The 26,414-nt window shown below is 48.4% G+C and overlaps 24 non-coding genes across 24 annotated transcripts; all 24 read right to left on the reverse strand.

Moving 5' to 3' along the window:
- Positions 1-68: 68 nt before the first annotated feature.
- TRNAM-CAU (transfer RNA methionine (anticodon CAU)) lies at positions 69-141 on the reverse strand. Its single transcript has one exon. It is a non-coding gene; the product is annotated as a tRNA-Met (tRNA).
- Positions 142-5,731: 5,590 nt separating this feature from the next.
- On the reverse strand, positions 5,732-5,804 carry TRNAM-CAU (transfer RNA methionine (anticodon CAU)). Its single transcript has one exon. It is a non-coding gene; the product is annotated as a tRNA-Met (tRNA).
- A 164-nt stretch (positions 5,805-5,968) lies between these two features.
- Positions 5,969-6,041, reverse strand: TRNAM-CAU (transfer RNA methionine (anticodon CAU)). The gene has a single exon. It is a non-coding gene; the product is annotated as a tRNA-Met (tRNA).
- Positions 6,042-6,442: 401 nt separating this feature from the next.
- On the reverse strand, positions 6,443-6,515 carry TRNAV-UAC (transfer RNA valine (anticodon UAC)). Its single transcript has one exon. It is a non-coding gene; the product is annotated as a tRNA-Val (tRNA).
- A 397-nt stretch (positions 6,516-6,912) lies between these two features.
- On the reverse strand, positions 6,913-6,985 carry TRNAM-CAU (transfer RNA methionine (anticodon CAU)). The gene has a single exon. It is a non-coding gene; the product is annotated as a tRNA-Met (tRNA).
- A 1,587-nt stretch (positions 6,986-8,572) lies between these two features.
- Positions 8,573-8,645, reverse strand: TRNAM-CAU (transfer RNA methionine (anticodon CAU)). Its single transcript has one exon. It is a non-coding gene; the product is annotated as a tRNA-Met (tRNA).
- Positions 8,646-8,809: 164 nt separating this feature from the next.
- On the reverse strand, positions 8,810-8,882 carry TRNAM-CAU (transfer RNA methionine (anticodon CAU)). Its single transcript has one exon. It is a non-coding gene; the product is annotated as a tRNA-Met (tRNA).
- A 401-nt stretch (positions 8,883-9,283) lies between these two features.
- TRNAV-UAC (transfer RNA valine (anticodon UAC)) lies at positions 9,284-9,356 on the reverse strand. The gene has a single exon. It is a non-coding gene; the product is annotated as a tRNA-Val (tRNA).
- A 397-nt stretch (positions 9,357-9,753) lies between these two features.
- Positions 9,754-9,826, reverse strand: TRNAM-CAU (transfer RNA methionine (anticodon CAU)). The gene has a single exon. It is a non-coding gene; the product is annotated as a tRNA-Met (tRNA).
- Positions 9,827-12,123: 2,297 nt separating this feature from the next.
- On the reverse strand, positions 12,124-12,196 carry TRNAM-CAU (transfer RNA methionine (anticodon CAU)). The gene has a single exon. It is a non-coding gene; the product is annotated as a tRNA-Met (tRNA).
- A 1,820-nt stretch (positions 12,197-14,016) lies between these two features.
- Positions 14,017-14,089, reverse strand: TRNAV-UAC (transfer RNA valine (anticodon UAC)). The gene has a single exon. It is a non-coding gene; the product is annotated as a tRNA-Val (tRNA).
- Positions 14,090-14,253: 164 nt separating this feature from the next.
- TRNAM-CAU (transfer RNA methionine (anticodon CAU)) lies at positions 14,254-14,326 on the reverse strand. The gene has a single exon. It is a non-coding gene; the product is annotated as a tRNA-Met (tRNA).
- Positions 14,327-14,490: 164 nt separating this feature from the next.
- Positions 14,491-14,563, reverse strand: TRNAM-CAU (transfer RNA methionine (anticodon CAU)). The gene has a single exon. It is a non-coding gene; the product is annotated as a tRNA-Met (tRNA).
- Positions 14,564-15,913: 1,350 nt separating this feature from the next.
- On the reverse strand, positions 15,914-15,986 carry TRNAM-CAU (transfer RNA methionine (anticodon CAU)). Its single transcript has one exon. It is a non-coding gene; the product is annotated as a tRNA-Met (tRNA).
- A 401-nt stretch (positions 15,987-16,387) lies between these two features.
- TRNAV-UAC (transfer RNA valine (anticodon UAC)) lies at positions 16,388-16,460 on the reverse strand. The gene has a single exon. It is a non-coding gene; the product is annotated as a tRNA-Val (tRNA).
- Positions 16,461-19,927: 3,467 nt separating this feature from the next.
- TRNAM-CAU (transfer RNA methionine (anticodon CAU)) lies at positions 19,928-20,000 on the reverse strand. Its single transcript has one exon. It is a non-coding gene; the product is annotated as a tRNA-Met (tRNA).
- Positions 20,001-20,397: 397 nt separating this feature from the next.
- TRNAM-CAU (transfer RNA methionine (anticodon CAU)) lies at positions 20,398-20,470 on the reverse strand. Its single transcript has one exon. It is a non-coding gene; the product is annotated as a tRNA-Met (tRNA).
- A 163-nt stretch (positions 20,471-20,633) lies between these two features.
- TRNAM-CAU (transfer RNA methionine (anticodon CAU)) lies at positions 20,634-20,706 on the reverse strand. The gene has a single exon. It is a non-coding gene; the product is annotated as a tRNA-Met (tRNA).
- A 399-nt stretch (positions 20,707-21,105) lies between these two features.
- Positions 21,106-21,178, reverse strand: TRNAM-CAU (transfer RNA methionine (anticodon CAU)). Its single transcript has one exon. It is a non-coding gene; the product is annotated as a tRNA-Met (tRNA).
- A 401-nt stretch (positions 21,179-21,579) lies between these two features.
- TRNAM-CAU (transfer RNA methionine (anticodon CAU)) lies at positions 21,580-21,652 on the reverse strand. Its single transcript has one exon. It is a non-coding gene; the product is annotated as a tRNA-Met (tRNA).
- A 164-nt stretch (positions 21,653-21,816) lies between these two features.
- On the reverse strand, positions 21,817-21,889 carry TRNAM-CAU (transfer RNA methionine (anticodon CAU)). Its single transcript has one exon. It is a non-coding gene; the product is annotated as a tRNA-Met (tRNA).
- Positions 21,890-22,290: 401 nt separating this feature from the next.
- On the reverse strand, positions 22,291-22,363 carry TRNAV-UAC (transfer RNA valine (anticodon UAC)). The gene has a single exon. It is a non-coding gene; the product is annotated as a tRNA-Val (tRNA).
- Positions 22,364-22,760: 397 nt separating this feature from the next.
- TRNAM-CAU (transfer RNA methionine (anticodon CAU)) lies at positions 22,761-22,833 on the reverse strand. The gene has a single exon. It is a non-coding gene; the product is annotated as a tRNA-Met (tRNA).
- Positions 22,834-25,130: 2,297 nt separating this feature from the next.
- On the reverse strand, positions 25,131-25,203 carry TRNAM-CAU (transfer RNA methionine (anticodon CAU)). The gene has a single exon. It is a non-coding gene; the product is annotated as a tRNA-Met (tRNA).
- Between the last annotated feature and the right edge of the window lie 1,211 nt (positions 25,204-26,414).

Consider the following 26,414-nt stretch of genomic DNA (forward strand, 5'->3'; position numbering starts at 1 on the left):
CTCCAGACACCGCACCCCTCACGACCTAAATAAACTCTCATAAGTAAACAAGAAAACGGCACCACCTTTGCCACGGGTGAGGATTGAACTCACGACCTTCAAATTATGAGACTGACGCGCTGCCCACTGCGCTACCGAGGCGGACAGGTGTCAATTCGAAACGCAACAGGTATCATTAGTTCTCAGATGTGTAAGGTGGAAAAGGTAAGAAAACCGAGCAACAGTCATTCATTACTGCTCCAGACACCGCACCCCTCACGACTAAATAAACTATCATAAGTAAACAAGAAAACGGCACCACCTTTGCCACGGGTGAGGATTGAACTCACGACCTTCAGATTATGAGACTGACGTGCTGCCTACAGCGCTACCGAGGCAGACAGCGGTAACTGGGAGACGCAACCGGTGTCATTAGTTCCCACAAATTGAAGGTCGAAAAAATAAGAAAACCAAGCAACAGTCATTCATTACTGCTCCAGACAGCGCACCCCTCACGACCTAATTAAACTCTCATTAGCAAACAAAAAACTGCACCACCTTTGCCCCTGGTGAGGTTTGAACTCACGACCTTCACATTATGAGACTGACGCGCGTTGCCTACTGTTACGTCTGTACAGCCGCTTGTGACTGTAGACGATTTATTAAAGGACAGGAAACGTGAACAAGTTCAAAAGCGTAGCCCAGGCGTTGGAGTCACTCCTGGCCAGCGTTCGACGCCAGGCTCGCGCTCGTGCCACAGCGCCAGTGCCCCGCGCGCACTTCGTTAATGTCGTCTTCTAAGGCGACATGTCACTCTTCCTCCCTTAGACGAAGTCTCCATAGCGGTCTGGAGGTCGCCTAACCTCTGGTGGTCGCAGTTGCCGAGTGGCCACTGCCTGTGACGTCGACGGTTGCGAGGAAGTGTGATCTTGCATCTCGGGCGATTCAGGCGGTTGAGCAGCTGAGCTCGATGGCGTCTCTTCTGGCGTTGCGTCCAAGAGATCGTCAGCTGCGCTCCAATCTGTCCGCGATTGGGTTGTTTGTCTGGTCTGACTCGTTTTCCTCATGTGATTGAGGTGACGCCGAACCTTTCCTTGGTCGCTTTTTACAAGCCAGGATCGTGGTCCGACGCGGCGCAGTATTTCGCCTTCAATCCAATCTGGCTTTTTCAAAAACTGCCGGATAAGCACTCTATCCCCTATAGCGAAGCGGCGTGATTTTTGCAATGCCTCCTGGCTCTCAGGACTTCGCTTATCCGTCTCCCGCTTAAGAAGATCGAGAGGGCAGAGCAATTCTCGTCCGAACATCGCTCTCGCCGGTGTCATACCTGTGGTAGTGTGTATTGTCGTGTGCTGCCGATACAGAAATCTTGCAAGTCGGCACTGTATGGACTTGTCTGCATCTTTCAACAGCGCTCTTTTCAGCTCCGCCACATAGCGTTCTGCCTGACCGTTTGTTGCCGGATGATATGCTGGTGAGGTTGCAGCCTGTATGCCGTTCGACGCATAGAACTGCTTGATCTCGTTGGAGATGAATGCTTTTCCGTTGTCGGAGATGACCTTTCGGGGAATGCCGAACGTTGCAAAGAGGCTTCGGAGCACGTCGATTACAGCCGCGGATGTTGCTTGTGTCACGTGCCGGACTTCCACCCACTTTGTGTATGCGTCCACAACAACTAAGTAGGTGCGTCCGAGTAGTGGCCCCGCGAAGTCAACGTGCACCGTGTTCCATGCTGTCTGGGGACGGTCCCACGTAGGAATAGGAGCTTTGGGTGGGCTCTTTTGCGTTGCTTGGCATTCACGGCACTGTCGCACCGTTTCCTCGATCACCTTGTCCATTCCGGGCCACCATACGTAGCTCCTTGCGCACTTCTTCATGGCTACCATGCCTCTGTGACCCGCATGCAGAAGTGCCAGAACACGGGATCGTGCTGAGCTCGGTATGATCACTCGGGATCCAAGTGTGATGCACTCGCGCTGTAGTGCTAGTGCGGTCGCTCGTCGTCGGTAAGGAGCAAACTCATCTCCAGTGAGTTTCTCCACTGTACCATCCTGCACTGCCTTGTACAACCTCTGCATGATGCTGTCTTGTTGTGTCAGGCGTGCTATCTCGGCAGCAGTCAACGGAGGTCTCGATAACGCTTCGAACAATAGTACGTCACCTGGAGGCCAGGGTTCATCGAGACGTTCTTGTAATGGCAAACGGCTCAACGCATCCGCGTTTTGATGGTTCTTGCCACGCCTGTAGATTATGCTGTAGTCATACGCCGATAACTTGATGCACCATCTGGTCATCCGTGGAGAAAGGACTTGAGCCGTTGGCTTTTGTGGACCCAGTATGCCGAGCAGTGGTTGGTGGTCAGTGACGAAAGTCACCTTTCTTCCCGCAATATACTTGTGGAACTTGTGGGCTGCAAACACCACAGCAAGGCCTTCTCTGTCCAATTGAGCATATTTGCGTTCTGCCGGCCCTAGCGTCCGAGATGCAAAAGCGATTGGCGCCTCTCTATTCTGGTCATCACGTTGAGACAGAACAGCTCCTATGCCATATGGTGAAGCATCACAAGAGACAAGAAGCTCCTTCTGTTCGTCGTAGTGTGCCAGTACGGTCTGACTGAGCAGCAATGCCTTAAGCTTGTCAAAGGCTTCTTGATGCTTTGTCTCCCATCTCCACGTGGCGTCCTTCTGAAGAAGCTGGTATAGGCAGCTGGCAACTGTTGCCCTGTTCTTCAAGAATCTGTCGTAGAAAGCCAGCATTCCGAGAAATGATTGAAGCGCTTGTTTGCAGTTTGGTGCTGGAGCGTCCGTTATGGCTCGAACTTTCTCTTCGTTTGTGTGGACGCCTGTCTCGTCGATTCGGTGTCCCAGAAAGAAAACTTGTCGCACCGCAAAGCAGCACTTGTTTTTTCCGAGGCGCAGATTGTAGTTTCGTAGCCTCTTCAGCACTTCTTCCAGTCTCTCGGCGTGTTCCGTGGCGTCTTTCCCACTGATGATCACGTCATCTAGGTATGCGCACACGCCTGTGATGCCTGACAGCATTGTCTCCATAAAACGTTGAAAAATGGCTGGGGCTGCAGAAATTCCGAAAGGCAATCTCTTGACCCTGTATAGTCCCTTCAGCGTGTTCAGGGTCAATATCTCTGCTGTCTCTGGCGTCACGTGAAGTTGCTGGTACGCTTGTGCTAAATCCAGGGTGCTGAAGACCTTGCCTCCCCTCAAGTGGCTGAGCACTTCATCAGTTGAGGGAAGTGGGTAGTCTGCCTTCTTTGATACCTGGTTCACTGTGCAACGGTAGTCGCCGCATATTCGCAACGAGCCATTCTTCTTTCGAACCAGTACGAGAGGCGTTGCCCAATCCGAATGCTGTGCTGGCTCGATTATGCCTTGACTTTGCAGTCGATCCAATTCTGCTTCTACAGCTGACCGGAGCGCGAAAGGAACCGGCCGTGCTTTTAGGAACTTTGGTTTCGCTCCTTCCACGAGGTCTAGTTGTACCGCTGGACCGATGTGTCCTGATATGTCCTCGTCGAATACAGATTGGTACTTGTCGAGAAGCTTCGAAACAAGTTCATCGCCGGATACATCATTGATGCCCGTGATCTGTATACCCAGGTGAGGAAACCAGTTTCGTCCAAGGAGGTTACAACCTGCTCCCTTGATGACAACAAGTGGTAGTGTCATGGTTTTGTTTCCGTGCGTAACAATCACCGTTGCACATCCGAGAACTCGAAGAGACTGTCCTGACCATGTGCGTAGGAGCATGTTGTCGGTCTGAAGCCGTGGTCGATCATCTGTCCACGTAGCTTTGAACGTGACCTCACTGATGAGTGTGCAGGCTGCACCCGAGTCGACTTCAAAATCCAAGAACTTGCCATGTACGCGTAGCCGAGTCATGACCTTCTGTGTGCTGAACGCGTTGGTTACGGTGTTGAGCTCGTAAAGGGCCACGTCTGATGAGTCCTGCTGAGTCGACACTGGTGCTGAGGCAGCTGTCGAAGTTCCTTGTTGGGGATATTCGATGCTGTTGCTCGTTTTTGCTTCTTTCCGCTTTTTCAGACAGGCTTTTTCAATGTGTCCGCGTTTCTTGCAGTAGTTGCAGGAGGCTGTCTGGAACTTGCAAGTGTCCGGATTATGTAGCGCGTTACAACGCCAACAGCGTTGTTTCTTCTTTTGGGCAGAGGCACTAGAGTGACCTTGGTTGTCTATCTTGCATGTGCTTATGCAGGATTCGTGAAACTCTTTAAATTCGGTTTTCACGCGTTTCTGGTCTTCGATGGCGTTTTCAGCTCGCAGTGCAAGGTCGAAAGCTTTCTTGAACGTCAAGTCCTTTTCTGCGAAGAGCCGTTGCTGGACCTGCTCGTTCCGAAGACCGCAAACGAAACGATCACGCAGCATGACGTCCATAGGCAGCATTGTCGGATTCGCTGCAGTGTCTGCGCTTGTCCCGAAATTGCAATCTGCTGCTAGCTTCTTGAGCGCCGTGACGTAATCACTGACCGTTTCGTCGTGCTTTTGGTCACGTCGCTGGAATCGTGCCCTGCAGAAGACCTCAGACGGTTGTGGATCGAAGTGAGCCTTGAGCATCTTGACTATGTCCTCGTAGCTCACTTGGTTGGGCTGCTTGGGTTGAACGAGGGCGCAGACGATGTCATAAGTCTGTTCCCCGCACAGCGTTAGCAGATGAGCACGTTTCTTCGATGCGTCCGTAATCTCGTTAGCCTCGAAGAAGAACTGTAGCCTCCCATACCAGGATCTCCAGGAGCTGGGGCTGCCGCTGAATTCGGGTAGCCGACCGAAGTCGGGCGTCGCCATGTTATTTCCTTGACGTCGGTGGAGTGCCGATGAGTCGATCCAGTCTTCCTCGTCGCCAACTGTTACGTCTGTACAGCCATCCTCGTCGCCAACTGTTACGTCTGTACAGCCGCTTGTGACTGTAGACGATTTATTAAAGGACAGGAAACGTGAACAAGTTCAAAAGCGTAGCCCAGGCGTTGGAGTCACTCCTGGCCAGCGTTCGACGCCAGGCTCGCGCTCGTGCCACAGCGCCAGTGCCCCGCGCGCACTTCGTTAATGTCGTCTTCTAAGGCGACATGTCACCTACTGCGCTACCGAGGCGGACAGGGGACCCTGGAAAACACAACCGTTATCAATAGTTTCCACAAATTAAAGGTGGAAAAAATAAGAAAACCGAGCAACAGTCATTCATTACTGCTCCAGACAGTGCACCCCTCATGACCTAATTAAACTTTCATAAGCAAACAAAACATCTGCACCGCTTTTGCCCCGGGTGAGGATTGAACTTGCGACCTTCAGATTTTTACACTTACGCGCTGCCTACTGCGCTAACGAGGCGGACAGGTGTCACTGGGAAACGCAACCGGTATCATTAGTTCCCAGAAGTGTAAGGTCGAAAAGGTAAGAAAACCGAGCAACAGTCATTCATTACTGCTCCAGGCACCGCACCCCTCACGACCTAAATAAACTCTCATAAGTAAACAAGAAAACGGCACCACCTTTGCCACGGGTGAGGATTGAACCTACGACTTTCAGTATATGAGACTGACGCGCTACCTACTGCACTACCGAGGCGTACAGGTGTCACTGGGAAACACAACCGGTATCAATAGTTCCCAAAAGTTAAAGGTTGAAAAAGTAAGAAAACTCAGCAACAGTCATTCATTACTGCTCCAGACAGCGCACCCCTCACGACCTAATTAAACTCTCATAAGCAAACAAAAAAACTGCACCGCCTTTGCCCCGGGTTAGGATTGAACTCACGACCTTCAGATTATGAGACTGACGCGCTGCCTACTGCGCTACCGAGGCAGACAGCGGTAACTGGGAGACGCAACCGGTGTCATTAGTTCCCACAAATTGAAGGTCGAAAAAATAAGAAAACCAAGCAACAGTCATTCATTACTGCTCCAGACAGCGCACCCCTCACGACCTACCTAAACTCTCATAAGCAAACAAAAAAACTGCACCACCTTTGCCTCGGGTGAGGATTGAACTCACGATCTTCAGGTTATGAGACTAACGCGCTACCTACTGCGCTACCGAGGCGGACAGGTGCCACTGGGAAACGCAACCGCTATCATTAGTTCCCAGAAGTGTAAGGTCGAAAAGGTAAAAAAATTGAGCAACAGTCATTCATTACTGCTCCAGACACCGCACCCCTCACGACCTAAATAAACTCTCATAAGTAAACAAGAAAACGGCACCACCTTTGCCACGGTTGAGGATTGAACTCACGACCTTCAGTATATGAGACTGACGCGCTACCTACTGCACTACCGAGGCGGACAGGTGTCACTGGGAAACACAACCGGTATCAATAGTTCCCACAAATTGAAGGTCAAAAAAGTAAGAAAACTGAGACACAGTCATTAATTACTGCTCCAGACAACGCACCCCTCACCACCTAATTAAACTCTCAGAAGCAAACAAAGAAACTGCACCAACTTTGCCCCGGGTGAGGGTTGAACTCACGTCCTTGAGATTGTAAGACTGATGCTCTGCCTACTGTGCTACCGAGGCGGAAAGGTGTCACTGGGAAACGCAACCGGTATCATTAGTTCCCAGAAGTGTAAGGTCGAAAAGGTAAGAAAACCGAGCAACAGTCATTCATTACTGCTCCAGACACCGCACCCCTCACGACCTAAATAAACTCTCATAAGTAAACAAGAAAACGGCACCACCTTTGCCACGGGTGAGGATTGAACTCACGACCTTCAGTATATGAGACTGACGTGCTGCCTACTGCGCTACCGAGGCGGACAGGTGTCACTGAGAAACACAACCGGTATCATTAGTTCCCACAAATTAAAGTTCGAAAAAGAAAACCGAGCAACAGTCATTCACAACTGCTCCAGACAGCGCGCTTCTCACGACCTAATTAAACTTTCAAAAGCAAACAAAAAAACTGCACCACCGTTGCCCCGGGTGAGGATTGAACTCACGACCTTCACATTATGAGACTGACGCGCTGCCTACTGCGCTACCGAGGCGGACAGGGGTCACTGGGAAACACAACCATTATCGATAGTTTCCACAAATTAAAGGTGGAAAAAATGAGAAAACCGAGCAACAGTCATTCATTACTGCTCCAGACAGTGCACTCCTCATGACCTAATTAAACTCTCATAAGCAAACAAAACATCTGCACCGCCTTTGCCCCGGTTGTGGATTGAACTCGCGACTTTCAGATTATGAGACTGACGCGCTGCTTACTGCGCTATCGAGTCGGACAGGTGTCACCGGGAAACGCAACCAGGATCATTAGTTCCCACAAATTAAAGGTCGAAAAAGTAAGAAAACCGAGCAACAGTCATTTATTACTGCTCCAGACAGCGCACCCCTCACGACCTAAATAAACTCTCATAAGTAAACAAGAAAACGGCACCACCTTTGCCACGGGTGAGGATTGAACTCACGACCTTCAGATTATGAGACTGACGCGCTATCTACTGCGCTATCGAGGCGGACAGCGGTAACTGGGAGACGCAACCGGTGTCATTAGTTCCCACAAATTGAAGGTCGAAAAAATAAGAAAACCAAGCAACAGTCACTCATTACTGCTCCAGACAGCGCACCCCTCACGACCTAATTAAACTCTCATAAGCAAACAAAAAAACTGCACCGCCTTTGCCCCGGGTTAGGATTGAACTCACGACCTTCAGATTATGAGACTGACGCGCTGCCTACAGCGCTACCGAGGCAGACAGCGGTAACTGGGAGACGCAACCGGTGTCATTAGTTCCCACAAATTGAAGGTCGAAAAAATAAGAAAACCAAGCAACAGTCATTCATTACTGCTCCAGACAGCGCACTCCTCACGACCTAATTAAACTCTCATTAGCAAACAAAAAACTGCACCACCTTTGCCCCTGGTGAGGTTTGAACTCACGACCTTTACATTATGAGACTGACGCGCGTTGCCTACTGCGCTACCGAGGCGGACAGGGGACCCTGGAAAACACAACCGTTATAAATAGTTTCCACATATTAAAGGTGGAAAAAATAAGAAAACCGAGCAACAGTCATTCATTACTGCTCCAGACAGTGCACCCCTCGTGACCTAATTAAACTTTCATAAGCAAACTAAACATCTGCACCGCTTTTGCCCCGGGTGAGGATTGAACTTGCGACCTTCAGATTTTTACACTGACGCGCTGCCTACTGCGCTAACGAGGCGGACAGGTGTCACTGGGAAACGCAACCGGTATCATTAGTTCCCAGAAGTGTAAGGTCGAAAAGGTAAGAAAACCGAGCAACAGTCATTCATTACTGCTCCAGGCACCGCACCCCTCACGACCTAAATAAACTCTCATAAGTAAACAAGAAAACGGCACCACCTTTGCCACGGGTGAGGATTGAACCTACGACTTTCAGTATATGAGACTGACGCGCTACCTACTGCACTACCGAGGCGTACAGGTGTCACTGGGAAACACAACCGGTATCAATAGTTCCCAAAAGTTAAAGGTTGAAAAAGTAAGAAAACTCAGCAACAGTCATTCATTACTGCTCCAGACAGCGCACCCCTCACGACCTAATTAAACTCTCATAAGCAAACAAAAAAACTGCACCGCCTTTGCCCCGGGTTAGGATTGAACTCACGACCTTCAGATTATGAGACTGACGCGCTGCCTACTGCGCTACCGAGGCAGACAGCGGTAACTGGGAGACGCAACCGGTGTCATTAGTTCCCACAAATTGAAGGTCGAAAAAATAAGAAAACCAAGCAACAGTCATTCATTACTGCTCCAGACAGCGCACCCCTCACGACCTACCTAAACTCTCATAAGCAAACAAAAAAACTGCACCACCTTTGCCTCGGGTGAGGATTGAACTCACGATCTTCAGGTTATGAGACTAACGCGCTACCTACTGCGCTACCGAGGCGGACAGGTGCCACTGGGAAACGCAACCGCTATCATTAGTTCCCAGAAGTGTAAGGTCGAAAAGGTAAAAAAATTGAGCAACAGTCATTCATTACTGCTCCAGACACCGCACCCCTCACGACCTAAATAAACTCTCATAAGTAAACAAGAAAACGGCACCACCTTTGCCACGGTTGAGGATTGAACTCACGACCTTCAGTATATGAGACTGACGCGCTACCTACTGCACTACCGAGGCGGACAGGTGTCACTGGGAAACACAACCGGTATCAATAGTTCCCACAAATTGAAGGTCAAAAAAGTAAGAAAACTGAGACACAGTCATTAATTACTGCTCCAGACAACGCACCCCTCACCACCTAATTAAACTCTCAGAAGCAAACAAAGAAACTGCACCAACTTTGCCCCGGGTGAGGGTTGAACTCACGTCCTTGAGATTGTAAGACTGATGCTCTGCCTACTGTGCTACCGAGGCGGAAAGGTGTCACTGGGAAACGCAACCGGTATCATTAGTTCCCAGAAGTGTAAGGTCGAAAAGGTAAGAAAACCGAGCAACAGTCATTCATTACTGCTCCAGACACCGCACCCCTCACGACCTAAATAAACTCTCATAAGTAAACAAGAAAACGGCACCACCTTTGCCACGGGTGAGGATTGAACTCACGACCTTCAGTATATGAGACTGACGTGCTGCCTACTGCGCTACCGAGGCGGACAGGTGTCACTGAGAAACACAACCGGTATCATTAGTTCCCACAAATTAAAGTTCGAAAAAGAAAACCGAGCAACAGTCATTCACAACTGCTCCAGACAGCGCGCTTCTCACGACCTAATTAAACTTTCAAAAGCAAACAAAAAAACTGCACCACCGTTGCCCCGGGTGAGGATTGAACTCACGACCTTCACATTATGAGACTGACGCGCTGCCTACTGCGCTACCGAGGCGGACAGGGGTCACTGGGAAACACAACCATTATCGATAGTTTCCACAAATTAAAGGTGGAAAAAATGAGAAAACCGAGCAACAGTCATTCATTACTGCTCCAGACAGTGCACTCCTCATGACCTAATTAAACTCTCATAAGCAAACAAAACATCTGCACCGCCTTTGCCCCGGTTGTGGATTGAACTCGCGACTTTCAGATTATGAGACTGACGCGCTGCTTACTGCGCTATCGAGTCGGACAGGTGTCACCGGGAAACGCAACCAGGATCATTAGTTCCCACAAATTAAAGGTCGAAAAAGTAAGAAAACCGAGCAACAGTCATTTATTACTGCTCCAGACAGCGCACCCCTCACGACCTAAATAAACTCTCATAAGTAAACAAGAAAACGGCACCACCTTTGCCACGGGTGAGGATTGAACTCACGACCTTCAGATTATGAGACTGACGCGCTATCTACTGCGCTATCGAGGCGGACAGCGGTAACTGGGAGACGCAACCGGTGTCATTAGTTCCCACAAATTGAAGGTCGAAAAAATAAGAAAACCAAGCAACAGTCACTCATTACTGCTCCAGACAGCGCACCCCTCACGACCTAATTAAACTCTCATAAGCAAACAAAAAAACTGCACCGCCTTTGCCCCGGGTTAGGATTGAACTCACGACCTTCAGATTATGAGACTGACGCGCTGCCTACAGCGCTACCGAGGCAGACGGCGGTAACTGGGAGACGCAACCGGTGTCATTAGTTCCCACAAATTGAAGGTCGAAAAAATAAGAAAACCAAGCAACAGTCATTCATTACTGCTCCAGACAGCGCACTCCTCACGACCTAATTAAACTCTCATTAGCAAACAAAAAACTGCACCACCTTTGCCCCTGGTGAGGTTTGAACTCACGACCTTCACATTATGAGACTGACGCGCGTTGCCTACTGCGCTACCGAGGCGGACAGGGGACCCTGGAAAACACAACCGTTATAAATAGTTTCCACAAATTAAAGGTGGAAAAAATAAGAAAACCGAGCAACAGTCATTCATTACTGCTCCAGACAGTGCACCCCTCATGACCTAATTAAACTTTCATAAGCAAACTAAACATCTGCACCGCTTTTGCCCCGGGTGAGGATTGAACTTGCGACCTTCAGATTTTTACACTGACGCGCTGCCTACTGCGCTAACGAGGCGGACAGGTGTCACTGGGAAACGCAACCGGTATCATTAGTTCCCAGAAGTGTAAGGTCGAAAAGGTAAGAAAACCGAGCAACAGTCATTCATTACTGCTCCAGACAGCGCACCCCTCACGACCTAATTAAACTCTCTTTAGCAAACAAAAAACTGCAGCACCTTTGGCCCTGGTGAGGATTGAACTCACGACCTTCACATTATAAGACTGACGCGCAGCCTACTGCGCTACCGAGGCGGACAGGGGTCACTGGGAAACACAACAGTTATCGATAGTTTCCACAAATTAAAGGTGGAAAAAATGAAAAAACCGAGCAACAGTCATTCATTACTGCTCCAGACAGTGCACTCCTCATGACCTATATAAACTCTCATAAGCAAACAAAACATCTGCACCGCCTTTGCCCCGGGTGAGGATTGAACTCGCGACCTTCAGATTATGACACTGATGCGCTGCCTACTGCGCTATCGAGGCGGACAGGTGTCACTGGGAAACGCAACCGGGATCATTAGTTCCCACAAACTATAAGTCGTAAAAGTAAGAAAACTGAGCAACAGCCATTCATTACTGCTCAACACAGCGCACCCCTAACGACCTAACTAAACTCTCACAAGCAAACAAAAAATCTGTACCTCCTTTGCCCCGGTTGTGGATTGAACTCACGACCTTCAGATTATGAGACTGACGTACTGCCTACTGCGCTACCGAGGCGTACAGGTGTTACTGGGAAACGCAACCGGGATTTTTAGTTCCCACAAACTAAAGGTCGAAAAAGTAAGAAAACCGAGCAAGAGTCATTCATTACTGCTCCAGACAGTGCACCCCTCATGACCTAATTAAACTCTCATAAGCAAACAAAACACCTGCACCGCCTTTGCCCCGGGTGAGGATTGAACTCGCGACCTACAGATTATGACACTGATGCGCTGCCTACTGCGCTATCGAGGCGGACAGGTGTCACTGGGAAACGCAACCAGGATCATTAGTTCCCACCAATTAAAGGTCGAAAAAGTAAGAAAACCGAGCAACAGTCATTCATTACTGCTCCAGACAGCGCACCCCTCAAGAACTAATTAAACTCTCACAAGCAAACAAAAAAACTGCACCGCCTTTGCCCCGGGTGAGGATTCAACTCACGACCTTCAGATTATGAGACTGACGCGCTACCTACTGCGCTACCGAGGCGGATTGGGGTCACTGGGAAACGCAACCGGTATCATTAGTTCCCAGAAGTGTAAGGTGGAAAAGGTAAGAAAACCGAGCAACAGTCATTCATTACTGCTCCATACACCGCACCCCTCACGACTAAATAAACTATCATAAGTAAACAAGAAAACGGCACCACCTTTGCCACGGGTGAGGATTGAACTCACGACCTTCAGATTATGAGACTGACGTGCTGCCTACTGCGCTACCGAGGCGGACAGGTGTCACTGGGAAACACAACCGGTATCATTAGTTCCCACAAATTAAAGTTCGAAAAAGAAAACCGAGCAACAGTCATTCACAACTGCTCCAGACAGCGCACTTCTCACGACCTAATTAAACTTTCAAAAGCAAACAAAAAACTGCACCACCTTTGCCCCGGGTGAGGATTCAACTCACGACCTTCAGATTTTAAGGCTGACGTTCGGCCTACCGCTACCGCGTTACCGACGCGGACAGGTGTCACTGGGAAAAAAACGGTATCATTAGTTCCCAGAAAATAAAGGTCGAAAAAGTAAGAAAACCAAGCAACAGTCATTCATTACTGCTCCAGACAGCGCACCCCTCACGACCTAATTAAACTCTCAAAAGCAAACAAAAAACTGCACTACCTTTGCCCCTGGTGAGGACTGAACTCACGACCTTAAGATTAAGAGACTGACGTACTGCCTACTGCGCTATCGAGGCGTACAGGTGTCACTAGGAAACGCAACCGGTATCATTGTTTCCCGCAAATGAAAGGTCGAAAAAGGAAGAAAACCGAGAACATTCATTCATTACTGCTCCAGACAGCGACACCCTCACGACCCAATTAAAGTCTCATAAGCAAACAAAAAATCTGCTCCAACTTTGCCCCGGGTGAAGATTGAACTGACGACCTTCAGTATATGAGACTGACGCGCTACCTACTGCGCTACCGAGGCGGACAGATGTCACTGGGAAACACAACCGGTATCGATAGTTCCCACAAATAACAGGTCGAAAGAATAAGAAAACCGAGCAACAGTCATTCATTACTGCTCCACAAAGCGCACCCCTAACGACCTAATTAAACTCTCACAAGCAAACAAAAAATCTGTACCTCCTTTGCCCCGGTTGTGGATTGAACTCGCGACCTTCAGATTATGAGACAGACGCGCTGCCTACTGCGCTATCGAGGCGGACAGGTGTCACTGGGAATCGCAACCGGGATCATTAGTTCCAACAAATTATAAGTCGAAAAAGTAAGAAAACTGAGCAACAGCCATTCATTACTGCTCCACACAGCGCACCCCTAACGACCTAACTAAACTCTCACAAGCAAACAAAAAATCTGTGCCTCCTTTGCCCCGGTTGTGGATTGAACTCACGACCTTCAGATTATGAGACTGACGCGCTGCCTACTGCGCTATCGAGGTGGACAGGTGTCACTGGGAGACGCAACCGGTGTCATTAGTTCCTACAAATTATAAGTCGAAAAAGTAAGAAAACTGAGCAACAGCCATTCATTACTGCTCCACACAGCTCACCCCTAACGACCTAATTAAACTCTCACAAGCAAACAAAAAATCTGTACCTCCTTTGCACCGGTTGTGGATTGAACTCACGACCTTCAGATTATGAGACTGACGCGCTGCCTACTGCGCTATCGAGGCGGACAGGTGTCACTGGGAAACGCAACCGGGATCATTAGTTCCCACAAAAAAAAAGGTCGAAAAAGTAAGAAAACTGAGCAACAGTCGTTCATTACTGCTCCAGACAGCGCACCCCTCACCACCTAATTAAACTCTCAGAAGCAAACAAAGAAACTGCACCAACTTTGCCCCGGGTGAGGGTTGAACTCACGTCCTTCAGATTGTAAGACTGATGCTCTGCCTACTATGCTACCGAGGCGGAAAGGTGTCACTGGGAAACGCAACCGGTATCATTAGTTCCCAGAAGTGTAAGGTCGAAAAGGTAAGAAAACCGAGGAACAGTCATTCATTACTGCTCCAGACACCGCACCCCTCACGACCTAAATAAACTCTCATAAGTAAACAAGAAAACGGCACCACCTTTGCCACGGGTGAGGATTGAACTCACGACCTTCAGTATATGAGACTGACGTGCTACCTACTGCACTACCGAGGCGGACAGGTGTCACCGGGAAACACAACCGGTATCAATAGTTCCCACAAGGTAAAGGTCGAAAAAGTAAGAAAACTCAGCAACAGTCATTCATTACTGCTCCAGACAGCGCACCCCACACGACCTAATTAAACTCTCACAAGCAAACAAAAAAACTGCACCGCCTTTGCCCCGGGTTAGGATTGAACTAACGACCTTCAGATTATGAGACTGACGCGCTGCCTACTGCGCTACCGAGGCAGACAGCGGTAACTGGGAGACGCAACCGGTGTCATTAGTTCCCACAATTTGAAGGTCGAAAAAATAAGAAAACTAAGCAACAGTCACTCATTACTGCTCCATACAGCGCACCCCTCACGACCTAATTAAACTCTCATAAGCAAACAAAAAAACTGCACCGCCTTTGCCCCGGGTTAGGATTGAACTCACGACCTTCAGATTATGAGACTGACGCGCTGCCTACAGCGCTACCGAGGCAGACAGCGGTAACTGGGAGACGCAACCGGTGTCATTAGTTCCCACAAATTGAAGGTCGAAAAAATAAGAAAACCAAGCAACTGTCATTCATTACTGCTCCAGACAGCGCACCCCTCACGACCTAATTAAACTCTCATTAGCAAACAAAAAACTGCACCACCTTTGCCCCTGGTGAGGTTTGAACTCACGACCTTCACATTGTGAGACTGACGCGCGTTGCCTACTGCGCTACCGAGGCGGACAGGGGACCCTGGAAAACACAACCGTTATCAATAGTTTCCACAAATTAAAGGTGGAAAAAATAAGAAAACCGAGCAACAGTCATTCATTACTGCTCCAGACAGTGCACCCCTCATGACCTAATTAATTTTTCATAAGCAAACAAAACATCTGCACCGCTTTTGCCCCGGGTGAGGATTGAACTTGCGACCTTCAGATTTTTACACTGACGCGCTGCCTACTGCGCTAACGAGGCGGACAGGTGTCACTGGGAAACGCAACCGGTATCATTAGTTCCCAGAAGTGTAAGGTCGAAAAGGTAAGAAAACCGAGCAACAGTCATTCATTACTGCTCCAGGCACCGCACCCCTCACGACCTAAATAAACTCTCATAAGTAAACAAGAAAACGGCACCACCTTTGCCACGGGTGAGGATTGAACCTACGACTTTCAGTATATGAGACTGACGCGCTACCTACTGCACTACCGAGGCGTACAGGTGTCACTGGGAAACACAACCGGTATCAATAGTTCCCAAAAGTTAAAGGTTGAAAAAGTAAGAAAACTCAGCAACAGTCATTCATTACTGCTCCAGACAGCGCACCCCTCACGACCTAATTAAACTCTCATAAGCAAACAAAAAAACTGCACCGCCTTTGCCCCGGGTTAGGATTGAACTCAAGACCTTCAGATTATGAGACTGACGCGCTGCCTACTGCGCTACCGAGGCAGACAGCGGTAACTGGGAGACGCAACCGGTGTCATTAGTTCCCACAAATTGAAGGTCGAAAAAATAAGAAAACCAAGCAACAGTCATTCATTACTGCTCCAGACAGCGCACCCCTCACGACCTACCTAAACTCTCATAAGCAAACAAAAAAACTGCACCACCTTTGCCTCGGGTGAGGATTGAACTCACGATCTTCAGGTTATGAGACTAACGCGCTACCTACTGCGCTACCGAGGCGGACAGGTGCCACTGGGAAACGCAACCGCTATCATTAGTTCCCAGAAGTGTAAGGTCGAAAAGGTAAGAAAATTGAGCAACAGTCATTCATTACTGCTCCAGACACCGCACCCCTCACGACCTAAATAAACTCTCATAAGTAAACAAGAAAACGGCACCACCTTTGCCACGGTTGAGGATTGAACTCACGACCTTCACTATATGAGACTGACGCGCTACCTACTGCACTACCGAGGCGGACAGGTGTCACTGGGAAACACAACCGGTATCAATAGTTCCCACAAATTGAAGGTCAAAAAAGTAAGAAAACTGAGACACAGTCATTAATTACTGCTCCAGACAACGCACCCCTCACGACCTAATTAAACTCTCAGAAGCAAACAAAGAAACTGCACCAACTTTGCCCCAGGTGAGGGTTGAACTCACAACCTTCAGATTGTAAGACTGATGCTCTGCCTACTGCGCTACCGAGGTGGACAGGTGTCACTGGGAAACGCAACCGGTATCATTAGATCCCAGAAGTGTAAGGTCGAAAAGGTAAGAAAACCGAGCAACAGTCATTCATTACTGCTCCAGACACCGCACCCCTCACGACCTAAATACACTCTCATAAGTAAACAAGAAAACGGCACCACCTTTGCCACGGGTGAGGATTGGACTCACGACCTTCAAATTATGAGACTGACGCGCTGCCCACTGCGCTACCGAGGCGGACAGGTGTCAATTCGAAACGCAACAGGTATCATTAGTTCTCAGATGTGTAAGGTGGAAAAGGTAAGAAAACCGAGCAACAGTCATTCATTACTGCTCCAGACACCGCACCCCTCACGACTAAATAAACTATCATAAGTAAACAAGAAAACGGCACCACCTTTGCCACGGGTGAGGATTGAACTCACGACCTTCAGATTATGAGACTGACGTGCTGCCTACTGCGCTACCGAGGCGGACAGGTGTCGCTGGGAAACACAACCGGTATCATTAGTTCCCACAAGTTAAAGTTCAAAAAAGAAAACCGAGCAACAGTCATTCATTACTGCTCCAGACAGCGAACTTCTCACGACCTAATTAAACTCTCAGAAGCAAACAAAAAAACTGCACCACCTTTGCCCCGGGTGAGGATTAGACTCACGACCTTCAGATTTCAAGGCTGACGCTCTGCCTACCGCGCTACCGACGCAGACAGGTGTCACTGGGAAAAAAACGGTATCATTATTTCCCACAAAATAAAGGTCGAAAATGTAAGAAAACCAAGCAACAGTCATTCATTACTGCTACAAACAGCGCACCCCTCACGACCTAATTAAACTCTCAAAAGCAAACGAAAAACTGCACTACCTTTGCCCCTGGTGAGGACTGAACTCACGACCTTCAGATTATGAGACTGACGTACTGCCTACTGCGCTACCGAGGCGTACAGGTGTCACTGGGAAACGCAACCGGTATCATTAGTTCCCGCAAATGAAAGGTCGAAAAAGTAAGAAAACCAAGCAACAGTCATTCATTACTGCTCCAGACAGCGCACCCCTCACGACCTAATTATTCTCTCATAAGCAAACAAAAACTGCACCGCTTTTCACCGGGTGAGGTTCGAACTCACGACCTTCAGTATATGAGACTGACGCGCTACCTCCTGCGCTACCGAGGCAGACAGCGGTAACTGGAAGACGCAACCGGTGTCATTAGTTCCCACAAATTGAAGGTCGAAAAAATAAGAAAACCAAGCAACAGTCACTCATTACTGCTCCAGACATCGCACCCCTCACGACCTAATTAAACTCTCATAAGCAAACAAAAAAACTGCACCGCCTTTGCCCCGGGTTAGTATTGAACACACGACCTTCAGATTATGAGACTGACGCGCTGCCTACTGCGCTACCGAGGCAGACAGCGGTAACTGAGAGATGCAACCGGTGTCATTAGTTCCACAAATTGAAGGTCGAAAAAATGAGAAAACCAAGCAACAGTCATTCATTACTGCTCCAGACAGCGCACCCCTCACGACCTAATTAAACTCTCATTAGCAAACAAAAAACTGCACCACCTTTGCCCCTGGTGAGGTTTGAACTCACGACCTTCACATTATGAGACTGACGCGCGTTGCCTACTGCGCTACCGAGGCGGACAGGGGTCCCTGGAAAACACAACCGTTATCAATAGTGTCCACAAATTAAAGGTGGAAAAAATAAGAAAACCGAGCAACAGTCATTCATTACTGCTCCAGACAGTGCACCCCTCATGACCTAATTAAACTTTCATAAGCAAACAAAACATCTGCACCGCTTTTGCCCCGGGTTAGGATTGAACTCGCGACCTTCAGATTTTGACACTGACGCGCTGCCTACTGCGCTATCGAGGCGGACAGGTGTCACTGGGAAACGCAACCGGTATCATTAGTTCCCAGAAGTGTAAGGTCGAAAAGGTAAGAAAACTGAGCAACAGTCATTCATTACTGCTCCAGACACCGCACCCCTCACGACCTAAATAAACTCTCATAAGTAAACAAGAAAACGGCACCACCTTTGCCACGGGTGAGGACTGAACTCACGACTTTCAGTATATGAGACTGACGCGCTACCTACTGCACTACCGAGGCGTACAGGTGTCACTGGGAAACACAACCGGTATCAATAGTTCCCACAAGTTAAAGGTCGAAAAAGTAAGAAAACTCAGCAACAGTCATTCATTACTGCTCCAGACAGCGCACCCCTCACGACCTAATTAAACTCTCATAAGCAAACAAAAAAACTGCACCACCTTTGCCCCTGGTGAGGTTTGAACTCCCGACCTTCACATTATGAGACTGACGCGCTGCCTACTGCGCTGCCGAGGCGGACAGGGGTCACTGGGAAACACAACCGTTATCGATAGTTTCCACAAGAAATAAAGGTGGAAAAAATAATAAAACTGAGCAAAAGTCATTCATTACTGCTCCAGACAGCGCACCCCTCACGACCTAATTAAACTCTCAGAAGCAAACAAAGAAACTGCACCAGCTTTGCCCCGGGTGAGGGTTGAACTCACAACCTTCAGATTGTAAGACTGATTCTCTGCCTACTGCGCTACCGAGGCGGACAGGTGTCACTGGGAAACGCAACCGGTATCATTAGTTCCCAGAAGTGTAAGGTCGAAAAGGTAAGAAAACCGAGCAACAGTCATTCATTACTGCTCCAGACACCGCACCCCTCACGACCTAAATAAACTCTCATAAGTAAACAAGAAAACGGCACCACCTTTGCCACGGGTGAGGATTGAACTCACGACCTTCAAATTATGAGACTGACGCGCTGCCTACTGGGCTACCGAGGCGGACAGGTGTCAATTCGAAACGCAACAGGTATCATTAGTTCTCAGATGTGTAAGGTGGAAAAGGTAAGAAAACCGAGCAACAGTCATTCATTACTGCTCCAGACACCGCACCCTTCACGACTAAATAAACTATCATAAGTAAACAAGAAAACGGCACCACCTTTGCCACGGGTGAGGATTGAACTCACGACCTTCAGATTATGAGACTTACGAGCTGCCTACTGCGCTACCGAGGCGGACAGGTGTCACTGGGAAACACAACCGGTATCATTAGTTCCCACAAGTTGAAGTTCGAAAAAGAAAACCGAGCAACAGTCATTCATTACTGCTCCAGACAGCGCACTTCTCACGACCAAATTAAACTCTCAGAAGCAAACAAAAAAACTGCACCACCTTTGCCCCGGGTGAGGATTGAACTCACGACCTTCAGATTTTAAGGCTGACGCTCTGCCTACCGCGCTACCGACGCAGACAGGTGTCACTGGGAAATGCAACCGGGATCATTAGTTCCCACAAATTAAAGGTCGAAAAAGTAAGAAAACCGAAAACAGTCATTCATTACTGCTCCAGACAGCGCAACCCTCACGACCCAATTAAACTCTCCTAAGCAAACAAAAAATCTGCTCCAACTTTGCCCCGGGTGAAGATTGAACTCACGACCTTCAGTATATGAGACTGACGCGCTACCTACTGCGCTACCGAGGCGGACAGATGTCACTGGGAACACAACCGGTATCATTAATTCCCACAAAATAAAGGTCGAAAATGTAAGAAAACCAAGCAACAGTCATTCATTACTGCTCCAGACAGCGCACCCCTCACGACCTAATTAAACTCTCAAAAGCAAACAAAAAACTGCACTACCTTTGCCCCTGGTGAGGACTGAACTCACGACCTTCAGATTATGAGACCTACGTACTGCCTACTGCGCTACCGAGGCGTACAGGTGTCACTGGGAAACGCAATCGGTATCATTAGTTCCCGCAGATGAAAGGTCGAAAAAGTAAGAAAACCAAGCAACAGTCATTCATTACTGCACCAGACAGCGCACCCCTCACGACCTAATTATTCTCTCATAAGCAAACAAAAAACTGCACCGCTTTGCCCCGGGTGAGGTTCGAACTCACGACCTTCAGATTATGAGACTGACGCGCTGCCTACGACGCTACCGAGGCGGACAGTTGTCACTGGGAAACGCAACCGGGATCATTAGTTCCCACAAATTAAAGGTCGAAAAAGTAAGAAAACCGAGAACAGTCATTCATTACTGCTCCAGACAGCGCAACCCTTGCGACCCAATTAAACTCTCCTAAGCAAACAAAAAATCTGCTCCAACTTTGCCCCGGGTGAAGATTGAACTCACGACCTTCAGTATATGAGACTGACGCGCTACCTACTGCGCTACCGAGGTGGACAGATGTCACTGGGAACACAACCGGTATCGATAGTTCCCACAAATTAAAGGTCGAAAAAATAAGAAAACCGAGGAACAGTCATTCATTACTGCTCCACACAGCGCACCCCTAACGACCTAATTAAACTCTCACAAGCAAACAAAAAATCTGTACCTCCTTTGCCCCGGTTGTGGATTGAACTCGTGACCTTCAGATTATGAGACTTACGCGCTGCCTACTGCGCTATTGAGGCGGACAGGTGTCACTGGGAAACGCAACCGCGATCATTAGTTCCCGCAAATGAAAGGTCGAAAAGGGAAGAAAACCAAGCACCAGTCATTCATTACTGCTCCAGACAGCGCACCCCTCACGACCTAATTAAACTATCAAAGCAAACAAAAAAACTGCACCGCCTTCGCCCCGGGTTAGGATTGAACTCACGACCTTCAGATTATGAGACTGACGCGCTGCCTACTGCGCTACCGAGGCAGACGGGGGTCACTGGGAAACGCAACCGGTATCATTAGTTCCTACAAATTATAAGTCGAAAAAGTAAGAAAACTGAGCAACAGCCATTCATTACTGCTCCACACAGCTCACCCCTAACGACCTAATTAAACTCTCACAAGCAAACAAAAAATCTGTACCTCCTTTGCACCGGTTGTGGATTGAACTCACGACCTTCAGATTATGAGACTGACGCGCTGCCTACTGCGCTATTGAGGTGGACAGGTGTCACTGGGAAACGCAACCGGTATCAATAGTTCCCAAAAGTTAAAGGTTGAAAAAGTAAGAAAACTCAGCAACAGTCATTCATTACTGCTCCAGACAGCGCACCCCTCACGACCTAATTAAACTCTCATAAGCAAACAAAAAAACTGCACCGCCTTTGCCCCGGGTTAGGATTGAACTCACGACCTTCAGATTATGAGACTGACGCGCTGCCTACTGCGCTACCGAGGCAGACAGCGGTAACTGGGAGACGCAACCGGTGTCATTAGTTCCCACAAATTGAAGGTCGAAAAAATAAGAAAACCAAGCAACAGTCATTCATTACTGCTCCAGACAGCGCACCCCTCACGACCTACCTAAACTCTCATAAGCAAACAAAAAAACTGCACCACCTTTGCCTCGGGTGAGGATTGAACTCACGATCTTCAGGTTATGAGACTAACGCGCTACCTACTGCGCTACCGAGGCGGACAGGTGCCACTGGGAAACGCAACCGCTATCATTAGTTCCCAGAAGTGTAAGGTCGAAAAGGTAAAAAAATTGAGCAACAGTCATTCATTACTGCTCCAGACACCGCACCCCTCACGACCTAAATAAACTCTCATAAGTAAACAAGAAAACGGCACCACCTTTGCCACGGTTGAGGATTGAACTCACGACCTTCAGTATATGAGACTGACGCGCTACCTACTGCACTACCGAGGCGGACCGGTGTCACTGGGAAACACAACCGGTATCAATAGTTCCCACAAATTGAAGGTCAAAAAAGTAAGAAAACTGAGACACAGTCATTAATTACTGCTCCAGACAACGCACCCCTCACCACCTAATTAAACTCTCAGAAGCAAACAAAGAAACTGCACCAACTTTGCCCCGGGTGAGGGTTGAACTCACGTCCTTGAGATTGTAAGACTGATGCTCTGCCTACTGTGCTACCGAGGCGGAAAGGTGTCACTGGGAAACGCAACCGGTATCATTAGTTCCCAGAAGTGTAAGGTCGAAAAGGTAAGAAAACCGAGCAACAGTCATTCATTACTGCTCCAGACACCGCACCCCTCACGACCTAAATAAACTCTCATAAGTAAACAAGAAAACGGCACCACCTTTGCCACGGGTGAGGATTGAACTCACGACCTTCAGTATATGAGACTGACGTGCTGCCTACTGCGCTACCGAGGCGGACAGGTGTCACTGAGAAACACAACTGGTATCATTAGTTCCCACAAATTAAAGTTCGAAAAAGAAAACCGAGCAACAGTCATTCACAACTGCTCCAGACAGCGCGCTTCTCACGACCTAATTAAACTTTCAAAAGCAAACAAAAAAACTGCACCACCGTTGCCCCGGGTGAGGATTGAACTCACGACCTTCACATTATGAGACTGACGCGCTGCCTACTGCGCTACCGAGGCGGACAGGGGTCACTGGGAAACACAACCATTATCGATAGTTTCCACAAATTAAAGGTGGAAAAAATGAGAAAACCGAGCAACAGTCATTCATTACTGCTCCAGACAGTGCACTCCTCATGACCTAATTAAACTCTCATAAGCAAACAAAACATCTGCACCGCCTTTGCCCCGGTTGTGGATTGAACTCGCGACTTTCAGATTATGAGACTGACGCGCTGCTTACTGCGCTATCGAGTCGGACAGGTGTCACCGGGAAACGCAACCAGGATCATTAGTTCCCACAAATTAAAGGTCGAAAAAGTAAGAAAACCGAGCAACAGTCATTTATTACTGCTCCAGACAGCGCACCCCTCACGACCTAAATAAACTCTCATAAGTAAACAAGAAAACGGCACCACCTTTGCCACGGGTGAGGATTGAACTCACGACCTTCAGATTATGAGACTGACGCGCTATCTACTGCGCTATCGAGGCGGACAGCGGTAACTGGGAGACGCAACCGGTGTCATTAGTTCCCACAAATTGAAGGTCGAAAAAATAAGAAAACCAAGCAACAGTCACTCATTACTGCTCCAGACAGCGCACCCCTCACGACCTAATTAAACTCTCATAAGCAAACAAAAAAACTGCACCGCCTTTGCCCCGGGTTAGGATTGAACTCACGACCTTCAGATTATGAGACTGACGCGCTGCCTACAGCGCTACCGAGGCAGACAGCGGTAACTGGGAGACGCAACCGGTGTCATTAGTTCCCACAAATTGAAGGTCGAAAAAATAAGAAAACCAAGCAACAGTCATTCATTACTGCTCCAGACAGCGCACTCCTCACGACCTAATTAAACTCTCATTAGCAAACAAAAAACTGCACCACCTTTGCCCCTGGTGAGGTTTGAACTCACGACCTTCACATTATGAGACTGACGCGCGTTGCCTACTGCGCTACCGAGGCGGACAGGGGACCCTGGAAAACACAACCGTTATAAATAGTTTCCACAAATTAAAGGTGGAAAAAATAAGAAAACCGAGCAACAGTCATTCATTACTGCTCCAGACAGTGCACCCCTCATGACCTAATTAAACTTTCATAAGCAAACTAAACATCTGCACCGCTTTTGCCCCGGGTGAGGATTGAACTTGCGACCTTCAGATTTTTACACTGACGCGCTGCCTACTGCGCTAACGAGGCGGACAGGTGTCACTGGGAAACGCAACCGGTATCATTAGTTCCCAGAAGTGTAAGGTCGAAAAGGTAAGAAAACCGAGCAACAGTCATTCATTACTGCTCCAGACAGCGCACCCCTCACGACCTAATTAAACTCTCTTTAGCAAACAAAAAACTGCAGCACCTTTGGCCCTGGTGAGGATTGAACTCACGACCTTCACATTATAAGACTGACGCGCAGCCTACTGCGCTACCGAGGCGGACAGGGGTCACTGGGAAACACAACAGTTATCGATAGTTTCCACAAATTAAAGGTGGAAAAAATGAAAAAACCGAGCAACAGTCATTCATTACTGCTCCAGACAGTGCACTCCTCATGACCTATATAAACTCTCATAAGCAAACAAAACATCTGCACCGCCTTTGCCCCGGGTGAGGATTGAACTCGCGACCTTCAGATTATGACACTGATGCGCTGCCTACTGCGCTATCGAGGCGGACAGGTGTCACTGGGAAACGCAACCGGGATCATTAGTTCCCACAAACTATAAGTCGTAAAAGTAAGAAAACTGAGCAACAGCCATTCATTACTGCTCAACACAGCGCACCCCTAACGACCTAACTAAACTCTCACAAGCAAACAAAAAATCTGTACCTCCTTTGCCCCGGTTGTGGATTGAACTCACGACCTTCAGATTATGAGACTGACGTACTGCCTACTGCGCTACCGAGGCGTACAGGTGTTACTGGGAAACGCAACCGGGATTTTTAGTTCCCACAAACTAAAGGTCGAAAAAGTAAGAAAACCGAGCAAGAGTCATTCATTACTGCTCCAGACAGTGCACCCCTCATGACCTAATTAAACTCTCATAAGCAAACAAAACACCTGCACCGCCTTTGCCCCGGGTGAGGATTGAACTCGCGACCTACAGATTATGACACTGATGCGCTGCCTACTGCGCTATCGAGGCGGACAGGTGTCACTGGGAAACGCAACCAGGATCATTAGTTCCCACCAATTAAAGGTCGAAAAAGTAAGAAAACCGAGCAACAGTCATTCATTACTGCTCCAGACAGCGCACCCCTCAAGAACTAATTAAACTCTCACAAGCAAACAAAAAAACTGCACCGCCTTTGCCCCGGGTGAGGATTCAACTCACGACCTTCAGATTATGAGACTGACGCGCTACCTACTGCGCTACCGAGGCGGATTGGGGTCACTGGGAAACGCAACCGGTATCATTAGTTCCCAGAAGTGTAAGGTGGAAAAGGTAAGAAAACCGAGCAACAGTCATTCATTACTGCTCCATACACCGCACCCCTCACGACTAAATAAACTATCATAAGTAAACAAGAAAACGGCACCACCTTTGCCACGGGTGAGGATTGAACTCACGACCTTCAGATTATGAGACTGACGTGCTGCCTACTGCGCTACCGAGGCGGACAGGTGTCACTGGGAAACACAACCGGTATCATTAGTTCCCACAAATTAAAGTTCGAAAAAGAAAACCGAGCAACAGTCATTCACAACTGCTCCAGACAGCGCACTTCTCACGACCTAATTAAACTTTCAAAAGCAAACAAAAAAACTGCACCACCTTTGCCCCGGGTGAGGATTCAACTCACGACCTTCAGATTTTAAGGCTGACGTTCGGCCTACCGCTACCGCGTTACCGACGCGGACAGGTGTCACTGGGAAAAAAACGGTATCATTAGTTCCCAGAAAATAAAGGTCGAAAAAGTAAGAAAACCAAGCAACAGTCATTCATTACTGCTCCAGACAGCGCACCCCTCACGACCTAATTAAACTCTCAAAAGCAAACAAAAAACTGCACTACCTTTGCCCCTGGTGAGGACTGAACTCACGACCTTAAGATTAAGAGACTGACGTACTGCCTACTGCGCTATCGAGGCGTACAGGTGTCACTAGGAAACGCAACCGGTATCATTGTTTCCCGCAAATGAAAGGTCGAAAAAGGAAGAAAACCGAGAACATTCATTCATTACTGCTCCAGACAGCGACACCCTCACGACCCAAGTAAAGTCTCATAAGCAAACAAAAAATCTGCTCCAACTTTGCCCCGGGTGAAGATTGAACTGACGACCTTCAGTATATGAGACTGACGCGCTACCTACTGCGCTACCGAGGCGGACAGATGTCACTGGGAAACACAACCGGTATCGATAGTTCCCACAAATAACAGGTCGAAAGAATAAGAAAACCGAGCAACAGTCATTCATTACTGCTCCACAAAGCGCACCCCTAACGACCTAATTAAACTCTCACAAGCAAACAAAAAATCTGTACCTCCTTTGCCCCGGTTGTGGATTGAACTCGCGACCTTCAGATTATGAGACAGACGCGCTGCCTACTGCGCTATCGAGGCGGACAGGTGTCACTGGGAATCGCAACCGG

The sequence above is a fragment of the Rhipicephalus microplus genome, chromosome 3, assembly GCF_043290135.1.
Source record: "Rhipicephalus microplus isolate Deutch F79 chromosome 3, USDA_Rmic, whole genome shotgun sequence".
NCBI lineage: Eukaryota > Metazoa > Arthropoda > Arachnida > Ixodida > Ixodidae > Rhipicephalus > Rhipicephalus microplus.